The 16866-nt window shown below is 41.1% G+C and overlaps 1 protein-coding gene across 1 annotated transcript in view; it reads left to right on the top strand.

The window, feature by feature from the left end:
• CHSY1 (chondroitin sulfate synthase 1) overlaps nucleotides 1-16866 on the top strand; it is a 70895-nt gene that overhangs the window by 16842 nt on the left and 37187 nt on the right. The window lies entirely within an intron of this gene.

The raw sequence follows: 16866 nt of genomic DNA, 5'->3' as shown, positions 1-16866 counted from the left end.
TTTGCCCAAGAAAAAGAAGCACACTTTCTGATGTAAACTGTTAGCTTTTGTTATGAGTTAATTTTCTAAAGTGCTTGAGTGAAGAAAGAGTATTCTTGCCCGTACTTGTCTCCCCCCCAGACTCGCTATTAAAGGTTTCCTAATAACTGTTTCTTTCGTTTGAACTCTTAGGGAAGTGGACATTTTCAAGAAGACAGGAAGTAGTTTTCATGTTCATTTCTAATTATAAAAGATACATTTTAAATCTCAACTGTGATTGGAGTGAAACCTCTGATCTTTGTGGGTCTCCCCCCAACCTTGCATGCAGGGAGGTTTGGTCACTGGATCTAGGGGGGAGGTCGCTGTGATCATGAATTTTTGCAGCGAGGAAGCCTCTTTAGGGATGTCTTGCAGTTTCCAGTAGAATACAGAAGGCAGTGTTTCTGCATTTTCCCCATTCTTAGTTTAGTAGTTACAACCTTAGCATGTTTCATTATGGTTAAAACATGTAGTGCCTTGTGTATTTTGGGATGTTTTATGCTATTTCTGATCTCTGAGAACCTAGCCTTCCTGCGGGAATTGTGGAGGATAGGCCTACTTTTGAGAGAGAATTTTTAAAAATACCTGTCTTATAATCTGTCACTTACAACGGTTACTTGTAAATACAGTAATTTGTTTTAAAATTAAAAGCACCACTTTTACTCATGTCCTTTCTTCAATACTCAATTATTCTATCATTTTGGCAGTGCAGAATTACATTAAACACTTACACAGTTTACAAATTTCACTATGTAAATTCCCTCAGATATTTCAAGGTACATGAAAACAATTAGTCTACTTTTCTTAAACATTCAAAATACCTACATCTCTACCTAGACAACAAATGTTTCCTATTACTTACAAAACTTTTAAGTTTAATAAATTATATATATATAAAAAATACTTGTCTTAGTGTTGTAGTGCTGTTGTATCTTACGTGCTGCTAGATAGACAGCCGCAGAGCCAGTACCTTGTTATCAAGAACTCTAACCTAGTGTTAGTGCGAAGACATTAGAAAGTATTGTCCTGGGGGGCTTCAGGGATTGAGAGATAGTTCAGCACTTTTTCCCCCATTATCTTGTAAGAACCAAAATTCTCTCGGGCCCGAAGTTGGGATGCTGGAAATTGTCCCTTCTGGATGCTGGGAGCCACCTCTTTGACCAGAAGCACCTGGCAAAGGGATCTGGTGGAGGAGGAAGCTCCCTCCCTGGGTGGTTCCCCATCCCTGCCTAGTATCCCTGAGGAGTGGAATGTGGAGGCCTGTGGGCAGTGTGGGGGTGGTGTCCCTGCTGCTTTTCTTGTGTTTAAGTGTCTGATGATGACAGAGCTTTTCCTAGGTACTGCCCTTCTGTGAGCTCCTTTTATGGGAGATTATCTTCTCCCAGAATATGGCTTGTCTTTTCACTTTAAATGTGATACTCAGCATACAAATTGTGAATTTTAAGTGTAGTCTAGTTTCTTTCTTTTCCTGTATGGTTTGTGTTTTCTGTGCCTTGTGTAAGAAAGCCTTCACTTCCTTGGGTGGCAGGAATGTCTTCTACATATTTTTCTGCAGATTGGAAGTTTTGTGTTTTATGTACAGTTCTTCATCTTTTTCTTTTTTTAAGAATTACATTTGTGGGCACATGTACCATTTTATTAGACCTTAAGTTTCTTTAGGCCTTTTTGTTTTGGTAGTGCTTTAAGTCCTCTTAACGTAAGTTATTATTAGGATTTATCATTGTGTTCACCACTCAGGCGAGAATAATCCCTCATGTGGATGAGAACTTTTATTAAACTTCCTGTAAATGTAGTTTCTCCATCAAGGTTCACATTATGAGAAATGATTGAGGTGAAGTCTTACGTGAAAGATTATTACGTTAAGCTTTGGGTCTCAGAAGGTGCTTATTTAGCTCTTACAAATCTAGATGGAGGGTGTACATTTTTTTTTTTTTTTTGCAAGTTTGAAATAATGCCTTGGGATTACACTTAATTAAAATGACTCACAAGAAACAACTGTTACAATCAAAATCCAGATTCATTTCTAAGCTTGTTTTGATTTTTATTCTTGTTTATAGACTTGTTTTGATTTTTATTGGTGTTTATTAATATATGGCTTTAAAAAACTTTATTTGGAAATAATTTTAATTTTACAGAAAAACAAAATAGCACAAAGCACATCTGTACGCCTTATGCTCAGATTAACCTGTTAACATTTTACACCACTTGCATTATCATTTCCCTCTGTTCCTGAGTGTATCCCCCCAATCCTGAGTACAGGGACATAGGGCTGTTCCTCATTTAAGAGTAACTAAACATTGTGGCTCTTAACTTGAACTAACATCGATGTATTTTGACTAAGAACAGGGAAATGCTCTCATGTAACCATAAGTACAAATGGAAACTTTAACCTAGTGTTGATACTCTGATTTTATCTGCTGATGAGGTACAGTCCCACATCACAGGACCCAGCCCAGGGCGAGGGATTGCATTTGATTGTTGTCGTGGCTCTAAAGCCTCCATTAGTCCTGACCCTTTGCACAAGTCTCTTTCTTAATCCCTTGTGACTTCGGCATTTTCGATAAGTGGCTTTAAATACTTTATTTTCATAATAAAAAATGTGTTACCGTAAGGTGATCTTTAGTAATGCTCCTCAATGCTTACTGAAACCTCCCAGCCCAGAATGAGAATGTGGGCCGTGAGGCTGTTAACAGTATTGGCAAAGTGGAGCAGGCAAACCTGGTTCCCCCTTATCTCATGTGGGCTCGGCCTTACAACTCAAGTTACATGGGATTTTTTGAAGAAGTATTATTATTATTTTTTTTTTCAAGATTTTATTTATTTGAGAGGGGGAACAAGTGAGAGAAAGGAGTGGAGGAAGGAGCAGAAGGAGAGGGAGAAGCAGACTCCTCGCTGAGCAGAGAAACAGGGATGTGGCGAGATTGCAGAACTCCAGGACCATGACCTGAGCGGAAGGCAGGTGTTTAACAACTGAGCCACCTTTGAGGAATTATTGAAAAATTTGAAACAATTTACTTAGGCAAATAAATGAAATACCATACAACTCTTTTAATAAGGGAATAAAAAGACAATTGATCTAAATAATCTTTTCATTTTTCTTTTGACTTTTTATTGAAGTGTATATTATACCTATGGAGAAGTGCACAGATCATCAGTAAGTGTAGAGCTCAGTGGATTTTCTTAAACAGAACACGGCTAGCTAACCAGCAACCGGATCTTGACTTTTTTAATTGTAATTCAACATTTAACTAGTGGTGAAGGTATTTCGAGTAGAAAATAATTGTTAGTAATGAAAGTGGGAGCTAGGCATAGGAAGATTTGGCAACTTTAAAAGATTTATTTCATGCCATCACATGGCTGAAAATTCAGAAGCTGAAAGAGTTTATCAGGACAAGTTTTCTCATCTCTGTCCACCAGGTTCCCCTCAGAGTCCACCACGGTGGTGCAGCCTTAACAGGTGTGCCATGTGAAGATAAAAGCCACAAAGTCTATATATCCTCCCGCATGTGTTGCTTACTATCCGTATCTTGCTGGTTTTCACTCCCAAGTCTTACGATTTTCCAGTTGCTACGTAAGAATCTTCGTCTTTTTTTTTTTTTTAATGGACATTCAAACTCTTTTCAGTTCTTTTCAGCAGTGTTTCTAATCAGTCCCTTAACCCAGTGTTTTCCGGCCTTTTTCACATCATGATACACACACTGAGGTATGTGGGGCCCCATAGGGCTCCTGCTACCCCACCCTCTACCCACGGCACTCCTCGACCCAGACCTGAAGGGATTGTCATCTTGGCCCAACTATGGTGTCTGGGATACACCAGTATATACGGAGACACACCAGCGTGATGCTCTGAGTTAGCCAATATTCATTAAGCAAGCATTAGTGAGCCCAGTACTGGCTTTCTAAACAGGTGGGAAACTACAAAAGCACAAAACACAAATGGCCGTTTTTTCTCTTTCAGGGCTGTCATCTAATTGAGGAGACTAAAATATTTATGAAATGGTTGAGAAAAATGTAAACGTGTAAAAACCCTGTGATAGTGATCTTAAAACAGTACAGGGAAGGGGTAAGATCAGTGATGTTCTTTTTAAGGAAGGCATATCATCAAGGGAAACTGGGAGTTTAGAGCAAAATATGTAAAAAGAGAAGGTTTTCTTTGTTAGTCTGACTGGCTTAGAAAGGAATGTTGAATATCTTTGTATCAGAAGCCTGGGAATTTTTTCCTTTAATGATGGAAGGGATAATGTTTCAGCTGCTGGTAGTCATGGAGCTGGTTTGTGTCTAGTGGTGCCTTTTTCACACCTTTAGGCTGCTTGTTACCCTTACCTGGCTGAGAACCAGGCAGGGCCCTAAATAGCTAGAATAGATGCTCAAATACAGATCACTGTCACTGGTTGTTCTTTGAGGCAAAGCTCCTGTGTGGTTTTATACAGAGCCTTTTGTTCTGGCTTGAGGGTTCAGTCTCCAAGCTCTTAATAGATCATAAGGGCAAATTGTCATCCAAAAAGGGCGCTGCCATAAAAGACTATATCAGCAGTGAGTGGGAAGGATGTGAAGAAGATGTGAAAAATAAGATGAAATGAGACTGTGAACAGCACAGAAGTCTAAGACCCACCATTGTGTTATTGATTTTTAATTTCATTCCATATGGTTGGAGAACATACACGTTGTATTGTTTCAGTTCTTTTAAATTTATTGAGACTTTTTATGACCTACATATGGTTACCCTGGAGAGTGTTGTGTGTGTACTTGAGAAGAGTGTGTTGTACTGTTGAGTGTTCTACGGATGTCTCTTTGGTCTAGTTGATTTGTATGTTAATTGTCCTTTTCCCTGGTCATCTCTTTGTCCTACCCATTATTGAAAGTGGGATAGTGAAGTCTCTGATACTTCTGGATTGTCAGTTTCTCCCTCTCAGTTGTGTTGTTTTTTGCTTCATGTATTTTGGGGCTCTATTGTTAGGTGCATATGTGCTTTTATCATTATAAAATGCCTTCTTTGTCTTCAGTGACAATTTTTGTCTTGAAGTTTATTTGGTCTGATAGTATAACCATTTCAGTACCTTGTAGTTACTATCATGTGCTTTATCTTTTTTCGTACTTTTGCTTTTAGCCCGTTTGTGTCTTTTTTTTTTAAGATTTTATTTTGGTGAGAGAGAGAGAGAGAGAGAGGTGTGTGCATGGAAGGAGGGGCAGAGGGAGAGGAAGAGGGAGAAAGGGAATCCCCAGCAGACTCTGCACTGAGCGCCAAATCTGATGTAGAGCTCTACCTCATGACACTGAGATCATGACCTGAGCAGAAATCAAGAGTCAGATGTTTAACTGACTGAGCCACCCAGGCACCAATGTTTGTGTCTTTATTTTTAAGATTTTACTTAATTATTAGAGAGAGAGAGAATGAATGAGATGGGGGGTGGAGCAGAGGAAGAAGCAGACTTCTCCACTGAGCTGGGAGCCAGACGTGGGGCTCGATCCCAGGACCCTGGGATCATGACCTGAGCTGAAGGCAGTCACCTAACTGACTGAGCCATCCAGGCACCCCGTTGGTGTTGGTGTCTGTGAATTTAAAGTGTGTCTCTTGTAGAGAGCATGCAGTTGGATCAGTTTTAAATTGGGGTCTTTAATCCATTTACATTTAATGTCATTACTGATAGGGTAGGATTTGTGTCTGTCATTTTGCTCCTCCTTTCCTAGGTCATCATGTCTGTTTTGTTTCTCTGTTCCTGCAATGCTGCCTTCTTTTGTGTTAAGTGGTTTTTGTACATTTTCATTCTTTTGTCATTTCTTTTATTTTTTAAGAAGCTACCCTAAGTATTACAGTAAACATCTTAACTGATAAACAAGAAGTTTGGATTAATGCCAGCTTAATAACTATAGTATACAAAATCTTGGGCTTTGATAAAGCTCCATTTTCTTCTTATTCCTTCCTATTATTGTCACACAAGTTATATCTTATATGTGATAGGGCAGTCAACACTGATTTGTAATTACTGCTTTGTGCAGTTGTCTTTTAAATCAGATTAGAGGAAAAAATGTTAACAATATATTTATATTTTTATAAAATTTTTAAAAAGATTTTATTTATTTAATTTTCAGAGAGAGCGAGCAAGCGAGCATGCACACACAAGCAGGCAGAGTAGCAGGCAGAGGCAGAGAGAGAAGCAGGCTCCCTGCTGAGCAAGGAGCCCGATTTGGGACTTGATAGCAGGACCCTGGGATCATGACCTGAGCCGAAGGCAGCGTCTTAATCAACTGAGCCACCCAGGCATCCCAATTTTTACAAATATTTTTATAAATTTTCTGTTTGCTTATGTAGCTTTCCTTATTGGGCTCTTTATTCACATGTATTTGAGTTAATGTCATGTGTCCTTTCCTTTCAGTCTAAAAAGCCTCCTTTAATATTTCTCATAGGACAGGTTTGCTTGTAACAGATTCTCTCAGGTTTTTTTTTTTTTCTTTCTTTCTTTCTTTCTTTTTTTTTTTTTTTTTGTATCTGGGAATGCGCTAATTTCTCCTTCACTTTTGAAAGATGGTTTTGTTGGTAGAGAATTCTTGGTTGACAGTCTTTTTCTTTCAGCACTTTGGATCGAAGCTCTCTGGTTTCCATGGCTTCTGGTGAGAAATCAGTTGTTCATCTCACTGAGGATCTCTCATATGCGAAGAGTCTCTTCTCTTGTTGCTCTTGAGACTGTGGCTTTCAGTGGTTTGATTACGATATGTCAAGGTGTGGCTCTCTGAGCTTATTGTACTTGCAGTTCATTGAGCTTCTTGGGTGTGTGGATTGTTTCTCATCAAATTTGGTCATTTTTCAGCAGCTATTTCTTCAGAGGTTTTTGTCCTTTTCTCTTTATTGTTCTTCTCATTATACAACTGCCATATGCATATGCTTGGTTCTGTTTATTTTTCTTTTCTTTATTCTTTTTTCTTTCTCCCTTCAGACTGCATAATCTCAAGTGACCTGTCTTCAAGTTTACTAATCCTTTATTTCACCAGTTCAAATTTGTTGTGACTTTTTTGTTCCAAGTATTGTGACTTTCAACTCCAGAATTTCTACTTGGTTCTTTTTTTTTTTTACAATTTCTACTTCTTTATTGGCTGCTCCCCTCCCCCTTTGTATGTCTCATAATTTTTTGTTGGAAACAAGACATTTAAAATAATATAGCAACTCTGGAAATCAGATTCTGCCCCCTCCTCAGGGTTTGATGATGTGGCTGTTATTTTGTTAGTGATTTTGGGGGGCGGGAATTTTGTAAAGTCTGTATTTGTGTGTGTGTGTAACTACTAAAATCTGCTTGGTTTGCTTTGTGGTCAGCTAATGATTGGACAAAGATGTCCTCAGAGACCTGGAACTAAGAACTCTCCCTGTCTTTGGTTAAGGGCTTTGTGTACTTGTTGGTGCTTGCCTGCAACGCTCACTGTGCAGTTTTCAACTCTCAGCCTCACTTCTTGCTTGTGCAGAGCCTCACAGTCAACCAGACGTGAGAGCTTAGGGCCTTCTCTGATTTTCCCTGGGCATGTGCACAGGTTCCCACAAATATATTGAAACTCTTCAAAGCCCCTTATGGACATGCCATACCCCGACTTTTCTTTTTAAGCTTTTTGGTTAGCCTGTGTTTTACCCATACTGTTAGCCACCTCCTGAGGCAGCATGATATTCAACAATTGCCTATGATCATTTTTAACAAATATTTCCTCCCTTCCCCACCAACAGCTTTTTTGGAAAAGGAGGGCTCTGAATCAGGACAAATAAAGACAGCCTTATAAATAGGGTCTTCTAAGAAACCACTAGGCAGGTCAGATAATAACAGTTCTCTGGGAATGGGGCTTTGAAGGAGCTCCAGTCTTGCTCTGTCCCCTTCCAGTGGCTGTCAGGCTGCTGGCTTTCACCATGATTGTGGACTGTTGGTTTTCAAGGTTACCACATTGCTCTGGGCAACAGGGAAGAGGAATGGGCAAGTTAAAATGCCACAGGATTCACTATTCCTACTAAAATTTCACTGTTTTTCTTGCATAAACACTTCCTGGGTTACTCTAAGCCTTTGGCTAATATCCAGGTCCTGAAAAGGTTGCCTGAAGCTGTTTTTTGCCCATGTTCTCTTTGCTTTTATGGGGGGGAGAATTTTTGGATGTCTATACTTCATCATTTTCATTGATGTCACCTATGACCATCAGTAATGGAGCCTCAAGGGTGCCTGGGTGGCTCAGTGGGTTAAAGCCTCTGCCTTTGGCTCAGGTCATGATCCCAGGGTCCTAGGATCGAGCCCCACATCGGGCTGTCTGCTCAGCAGGGAGCCTGCTTCCTCCTCTCTCTGACTGCCTCTCTGCCTACTTGTAATCTCTGTCTGTCAAATAAATAAATAAAATCTTAAAAAAAAAATAGTGGAGCCTTAGCTTCACAGCTTAAAATTTGCCTTTTCCAATTGTATAAATCACTCTGAATATCCTCATCTTCTGCTTAAGAAGTCAGGGAATTGTGCTTTAAAAATTAGAAAAACTTTCAACCAATCAGAATATTCATATGTATTTATTTTTCAAATAAATTTTGAACATCCGGTAAGATCAAGACACTCTTCTATTTGGGGGCCCAACAGTTCAGAAAGGAGGCCTATTCTCTCCTATTCTGTTGGGGCTGGGCTGGGCTGGGCTGGGCTGCAAAGGGACAGAGAGTAAAGTGTAATGTGTGAGATGTTTAAGACATAGCAAGGGGACAAGTGTTGGAATAGGGTGAGCAAGGGACAAGAGGTGTTAAGATGAGGCCAGGTGGCACACATGTTGAGGAAAACGGGAGTGAGTGGTGAGGACGTGCCCTAGGACACAGTAGGCCTGGTTTTGAATCTCCACAAATCATTCATCATTCTTCACCAGCTGTGTGATCCCAGGCAACAAGCTGCATAACTTCTCTGGACCCTTACCTCCTTGCAAAAATGGCATAAGAAATTGCCTACCTTGTAGGAACGTTTCAAGGATACATTGAGATGCTGCATATTAATCCGAGCTAGTGCTTGGCACAGAGCGAGGGCTTATGAAATACTTCAAGTATCTGAAAAGCTAAGCTGTTCAGAGCCCATTCCGTGAGGACTTTGCATAGGTTTTGACCTGTATAAACAGGTACTTGAATATGATTTGTAGGAACACTGGGGTGTTGGACTCCTTGGTTTTTGCTTTTAAAATTTAGAGAAGAATATTCTGACAGAACCAGTCAAGGTTGACCGAAAATGGAGAAGTTAGTTGCTTTGGACCTGTAATAACTGGCAAAACAAAACCGTCCGTAAGTACGTCAACATCTCTGAAGTGGTTTCTCTGTTTGGGCTATGAGTCTTGTGCTTGCAAGGGAGGAGGTGTGGATCTAAAGGCAAAGGGCTCAGTCTTCACCAAGTTCAAATTTGGTAGGAATGTGTTAAAGATGTTCTAGGTTTCACATGTTAGTCCCCTTTCTTGTGATAAGGCTGCGGCTAGACATGTTACTGAGTTGACAGGAGAGGGCTCCTTAGCCATGTTATCAGGAGGTGGGATCAGTATATCATTTTCTTTATCTTAAGCTAATAGCTGAGTAGTATTTTCTGTATAGTTGGAAAGATTGAGATCACATATGTCATCAGCTCATTTCCTGTGATAAACTGACAGTCTACTTTTTAAATCACGTTAGTATTCATAGTGCTGTATGAGCCATTTTGAGGTAATAAGAGTAAAATGAGCTTTAAGGACTTGCTATCAGTATGTGAAAGTGGACAAATGTATATGAAAAATACTGTACTACCTCATAATAGTAAACCAGCAAACCAGGGTGGAATAGTGTGAGCAACACAGGTCAGTGTGGAGGGCTGGGGAGCCACTGGGATGGGTGGGTAGGGAGGAGAGTGCACAGGAGGCTTGCATTATCTGGGTCACCCCCGTCTCTAAAAGTGACTGGATTTCTGGACTGTTCTGCACAATGAGGATGGTATCCCTTCACATTTGTAAGAGGTTGAGGGATGGCAACAACAAAGCTTTGTAAAATTTTTAGTTCCAGTAATTAATTGTCCTTGTTGAACTGAACCGGTAAGACCATCTGGCACCGGCAGAGTGACCAGTGAGGGAACAGAGGCAAGAATGAACCCGATGGTAGCCATGTGGTCTGGGTCAGGAAGAGACAGTCAGAGGTGAAGCTCCTTCAGGCATAAGAGGGTGTGTTGGACGTCAGTTTTCCAGACTTAGTGATGGGAATATGTGTGTGTGTGTGAGTGTGAGTGTGTACTCCAAGCATTAACATGGTCCAAAGGTCTTCTGCTAGGCTGCTCTTTTTCAAAGGGAAGCTGTTTATACAAGAATCACTTGAGGTGTTTGCTGTAGAGCAGGTTTCCAGGCCCAAACTGAGAACCAGACTCTTGGTGGGTAGATTCCAACGATCTAGGCTTCTCCGATAGTTCTTCCTGCTCATCTTTGAGAACCATAGATGCCATGAATACTCAGCAACATTTCTTATGATCCAGTGACACTTTGGTACTAGGTAGAAACTGGAGTTATGTTTTGGTTAATTGGCATCTCATTTAGCTCCTGTCCTATGCGGAGCATTGCCCTGGTAGTGGAGAAGACAGAAAAGGGAGTTTGGACTGTGGTCTTTCCAGTATGAGACTTAGTCCAGGGGGCAGGGAAGCAAACTTGGCATCTCCCTCCTCATATGTTTGACAGACTAATGCTTTATAATCTTTCTTCCTTTCTTCTCTTCTTTAAGCCATGTTAATTGCAGTGAGTTGTGTAGCCGGATGAAAGTCCATGAGGGTTGAATGCTGGTCAGCAGTAAATCTTGAGTAATGACAAGGGAAGAAGTTCTATTTGATGTGATGACGAAAACAGAGAACTTTTGGCCAGAGATTAAACTGAAAAACACTTTAAAGCTAAAACCAAATGATATTTTTGAAGGTCTTTTTTGTCTCTGCAATTGATGATTTAACAAATGTCTGTTTATGTGGTCTGGTTATAAATCTTCCTTGAGCCTTAGCTTGCCTTTTTTCTTTATCCTCAGCTTTTGCCTTGAACCATAACTTGCGATTTGTTTAATCAAACAAATGTCAGTTAAAAAAAAAAAAAGAAGGAGTTACAAAGTCTTTATTAATTACTGTGGTGGTTTTAACATTCACAGGTTGTTTGGAATAATCTTCTCTCCTGGTGGTGGAGCTAAATTTCCCTCCCCTTGACTGTAGGCTGTACTCATTTTTAATGAATGGAGTAGGGAATAGGAAGGATAGTAACTTCTAGAAAACCTGGCAGACACCCACTTGATATCAGCAGTATTAAAGTAGTCATATTTATATCATGTACTCCCAAATGCGATGGGATGAGACGGCTCTTCACCTGTGCCTTAGTCCTCCCCAAGCCGTAACTCCAGTCTGGTCATGAGAAAACGTCAGATGTCTACAAAATACCTGACCATTGCCCTTCCAAGTGCTGAGGTCATGAAAAGCGAGGAAAGACTGAGGGACTGTCACAGATGGACAGAGACTGAGGAGACAAGACAGCTGAAAGCATTACAGGGTCCTGAATTGGAAGAGAAGAGGCATTCATGGAAAAACTGATGAAATCTGAATAAAGCCTATGGTTTAATTAATAGCATGCGAATGTCAGTTTCTTAGTTTTAATATGCATAGTGTAGAGTGTAGTTACAGAAGATGTTGACATTAGAGGAAGTTGGGTCAAGAGATGGGATCTCTCTCTCTACAGCTCTGCTATTAACCTGAAATTATTTCAAAATAAAAATTAGTTAGACCCCAGAGATGATCTAATCGGACACACAGAAGTGGAGTGTACGGTGTTGACCGCTTGGTGCCCTGGGGAACCGGGGTGAAGCCACGGAAGACTGGATCTTCTGTGAGTCTAAGTGGATATTGTGCAGGATGTGATTTTTAGCTTATTGACTTCTAGGAAATCCGAGACAGAAAGGTCTTTGTTTGAGAGAGTTTGCAGACTTCTAACCCTCATAAAGAGCTTATCATTTGAGCAGGCTTATAATGTACCGTGTTATTACTGTAAGAAATTTGTAATGGTACCATGACAGCAAAACTTTTCCCCTGCTAAAAAGAATCTTTCAGCATTCACTCAGCAATTTAATGCTAGTGCTCTTACTAACGTCATCATGGTTAACCCTATCATGTTTTGTTCCTGGGTTTTCTCTCAGTGAGCCCTTGTGAGGATAAAGAAATCGGTACAAGCTTGTTTTCTTTGCTGTCTGGCACTTATTTTCAAAGACTTTGCTTTTGAAAAATACTGTAGGTGCTACTTTTCCTTTTGTATACGTTAGCCCCTGCTTTCCCCTTCAACAGAATATTCAATTTAAAGACTGAAGACTTTTATTTATAATTATGTGGTTTACTTAAGGCAGAAAGATGAGTTCATTCTTGTTTTTTACCACCAAAGGAATGCCTGTTTACTTTTTATATTATGAATTGATTCTGCAGTAATTTAGAATTCTGGTTGTTATGGGTATGGAAATCGAAGTATCCCAAATGATATAAAAACACTTAAATTTTTTAAATGGTTAACTCCTTAAATGAGCCACCTGTATGCCTGCCCTCTGACAGGCCCTACTCTAGACACGGGCTACAGCAGTGAGCACAACAAAGCTTTCTTTCTTTCTTTCTTTCTTTTTTTTTTTTTAAAGATTATTTATTTATTTATTTCAGAGATCACAAGTAGGCAGAGAGAGGAAGGGAAGCAGGCTCCCCTCTGAGCAGAGGGCCAGATGTGGGGCTCGATCACTAGGATCCTGGGATCCTGACCTGAGCTGAAAGCAGAGGCTTCAACCCACTCGGCCACCCAGACGCCCCTCTTTTTTTTTTTTTTTTTTTTAAGATTTATTTATTTGAGATAGAGCGACAGTGACAGAGATAGTGACAGAGAGCATTAGCGGGAAAGAGAGGGAAAAGCAGGCTCCTGCCGAGCAAGAAACCTGATGTGGGGCTCAGTCCCACAACCCTGGGATCATGACCCGAGCCGAAGCAGACGCTTCAGTGACTGAGCCACCCAGGTGCCCCAAAGCTTGCTCCCTTGATGCATTTACTTCTTTATGGGGACGTGAGAAGAGACGAGTGTATACTGGAGGTGGTACTAAGCTCTCTGAAGAAATACAGCATGGTAAGGGGATAGAATGCTAGAGGGATTGGGGAGTGCCAGCCCAGCTGGGAAAGTGTAAGTGAACCAGGGACGATCATCTCTAGCACAGGGAACTGGGCATGCAAAGGCCTGGAGGCAGGAAGTGTATGGGTGTGTGTGATGAGGACAGCAAGGAGTCTGGGTGGCTGGGGCACAGAAGTGGAAGGGGCCAGATCCTATAAGGCCTGTCCCCAGTGAAGGCCATGGGTTCTGTGCTGAGTAAGCTGGGCAGGCACCAGAGGATTAGGACAGTGGAGTCCAGGGAGCTGTTTCAAAAGGACCACTCTGGTTGGTGTGTGGAGAACCCTGTAGGGGAGCAGGAGTGGGGAGGAGGGAGACTGGTGAGCAAGCACTTCTGGGAACTCAGAGAGAGAGATAGCTGGTGCAGGCGATGAGAAGTGATTTGCCTGTGGATGAGTTTTCAAGGTAGAGCTGATACGACTTGTTGAGCAATGATATGTGGGAGATAGGAAGGCTGCCTGAGCCGTCAGAGGGATGGAGTTACAGGGATGGGGGAAGACAAGGAAGTTCAGGCTAGAGATAGCAGTGTGAGTCAGCTGCATTTATTTCCATGGTACTTAAAGCCAGAGGAGCAATGACATCACTGAGGGAGTTAGTGGAGATAGAGAAAAAGTCTAGGGCTGAGCCCAGGGCTTCCAGGGGCTAGAAGTCAGAGATGAAGAGGAATCCAGCAAAGGAGACTGAGCCAGGGAGGCCAGGAAATAGGAGGAAGGCCTTACCTTTGATTGACATTAGCTTAGTTTGAACTTGAAAGTATTTGAACACTCACTATTCAGACTTTTCAATCTCCTGATGACTGATGCTTGGGAATACTTCTTAAAAGTGATAAAGCTCAGGGGGGGAGCCAAGGACTGGTGGGCCACAGATGACTGGTGGGCCACATTTGGGCAGAGGCTGGAATATTGTTTGATTGGAGTAAGTAGTAGTGGGGCTTGTGTCCCTGTGATACAGAGGTCATATTTATCATGGAGTTTGACATTCTGGTACGTTCATTTAAATCTGCATGGTTTTGCTTATTTTGAAAAAAGATAAGCCAGTCACTCCGTAGAGATGCATGCATCGAGCAGCTGTTTCATATCTGTAACTAACTGATAGAGAAATATACCAGAGATGTAGCCTTTCTGGTATAATCTTTGACGTATAAAATTCCTAATAGACAAAGAGCTTGCTGATTACCAAGTGATCTAAGTCACTTTGTAATAGTTACAGTAGATTAATAAAGTTTCCAAGTGGGCACTTACCAGGAGGGCAGAAATTACTGTTAATTTCAGGAGAAAGTTATAATTGAACATCGATTCAGTTAAGCCTTTGTAGTAAATAGTTTGGTTTTAGAGAGGATGAGGGTTGAAGGACATCCTGCACTTTTGCTGTGTCTAAATGTGTCTAAACTGTGCTCTCCCAAGCCTTGGTTACTCTTTTCTCTGAAAACAGGTTGTTGGATGCATCCTGGATTGTACAGATGCTAATGTGCCCAATTCAGAATTTGAATCCAAGCGGTCTAACTGCAGAGCCTACCATCTAACTCTAATGCAATTCTGTTTTCTTTTTCTGTATCAGACTGCACTGTACTCTACCTTTTTATTGTAAGTGTTGCCAGGAGTCCTTTGAAAAGAACCAGTAACGTTCAGTTGTTGACAATTTTAGACAAAGGGAAAACTTCCATGCTTCATGCATTTCTTTGGTAGGATATTTTCAGTATACTCATCTGTTTAAGATGATTTTCAGCGGGCAGTAGTTAGACCCCATAGTACTCTGTAAGTTTGATTTGTTAGACCCTTGCCAAGCTAATGTAAATGTCTAGCTGGAAACCACTGGTTTAAGTGGGTTTGAAGTGGTGGACCTCAACCCATGAACCAACAAAAAAAGTGCTTGCTCTCCAGTCCCTAGATTTAGGAAGTTTTTAATGCAAAAGACAGGAGCAGAGAAAATACTCCTGGATCAGTTTCTCAGATCTTTAAGATAGTCTTAAAATTTCTCAAAAGTTACTTTAAAGATGCTGATTGATCAGTCTTCTGAAACAAGTCCTCTGAATTCTCTGGCCTTGATGAAGGTGTTTATTAATGGTATAATTGAATTTTTAGGTAGTAGAGAAGATGGTAATATTCTGCATTCAGAGTTGATTTTATGTGGTATTCTGAGGCCATCCCTCTAGGAAGAAAAATAGTGCCAGATCTTTGGTTAGAAGTCTTCATTCTCGGCTATAATTTTGTAGGGGAAATCCACTGATGTCATCTTGACTTAGAGTATGTGTAGTAGATTGAGTAATGGCCACCCAAAGATACCAAATCCTGATCCCTTTAATTAGTAAATACTATCTTATTTAGAAAAAGGGTCTTTGCAGATGGATTTAAACTAAGAATTTTAAGATGAGGTTAACCAGTTGGGTCCTAAATGCCATTGTTAGAGTCCATATAAGAGAGAAGCAAAGAAAAATAACACGGACACCAAGGAGAAGATAGGCAGAAACTAGAGCATTGTGGCCACAGGCCCAGAAAGCCAGTAGCCATCAGAAGCAGGAAGAGGTGAGGGGCGCAGTCTTCCCTAGAGGGAACACGGCCCTGTGGGATTTCAGACTTGCAGCCTCCAGAAGGTTGAGAGAGTGAATTTCTGTTGCTCTAAGCCGCCTGGTTTGCAATGGTGTGTTCCAGCTGTTCAGATGAGTACAGTCTGTAACCCAGACATGTAGCCCCTGGAGAGAGCAGGACAGAGGCTCCACAGTCCCATCATGTCTCTGTGGCCCGAGGGAGACCCCTCTCTTTCTCTAGTGTTGGGGGTGTTTCTTAAGTCATGTTGCGGTAAGTACTTCACAGATGGTAAGCATTCACTAATGGCCATTCTTAGTGCTTGGTTTGTCCTCACCTGGTTCTGAAGTCCCACCCATCAGAAATCAGAACTTCTGTGCGGATAATTATACATTACCATGTAGCAGAGACACCTGAGGGGCTAAAACACAGGCTGTTGAGCCCCATCCCTGGACCCGATCCAGCCCATCTGGGGCAGGGCCTGAAAACTGGCATTTCTAACAAGTTGTCAGGCGGTTCTGATGCTGCTGGTCCAGGAACCACACTTTGAGAATCACTGGGCTAAGGTTTGGCGTGGTTTACAGAACAGTGAGGAGAGAGAGATTTAGATTTGTTTGTTTTGTTTTAAAATAAACTTTGCCTTTGGGAGAGTTTGGGATTTATATATCTTTATCATGAAGATAAAAGCCATACTTTATTTAGATGTTTTTAGTCTATACCTGCTGTCCTTTTTTTTTTTTAAATTTTAATCATTGCATCTCCTTGGACTCCTCTGGTCTGTGACCGTTTCTTCTGCTTTCTTTGTTTTTGATGACCTTGACATTTTTGAGGAATACTGGTTAGATATTTTGTAAAAAGTCCCTCTTTAGGATTTATCTGACGCTTTTCTTGTGATCAGACTGGGGTTATGGAGTTTGAGAGGAAGACCACAGAGGTGAAGTGCCATTCTCTGCACATCGTATCAGGAATAATACCGTCAAGGCGACTTAGCACTGCTGACGTTAGGGCAAGTGGTTGAGGGAGTGTTAGGTTTCTCCTCTGTAAAAACTCTGCTCCCCTTCCCCGAGTATGCCTTCTGGAAGGAAGGCATTAAGCACAGTCCACACTAAGGAGTGAGGAGTTATGCTCCCACAACCCGAGGTTGGACTGACTACATGTATTATTTAGAATTCTGCACAGATTTGTC

The sequence above is a fragment of the Mustela lutreola genome, chromosome 7, assembly GCF_030435805.1.
Source record: "Mustela lutreola isolate mMusLut2 chromosome 7, mMusLut2.pri, whole genome shotgun sequence".
Lineage (NCBI taxonomy): Eukaryota > Metazoa > Chordata > Mammalia > Carnivora > Mustelidae > Mustela > Mustela lutreola.
This window is presented reverse-complemented; position numbering and strand designations above follow the sequence as displayed.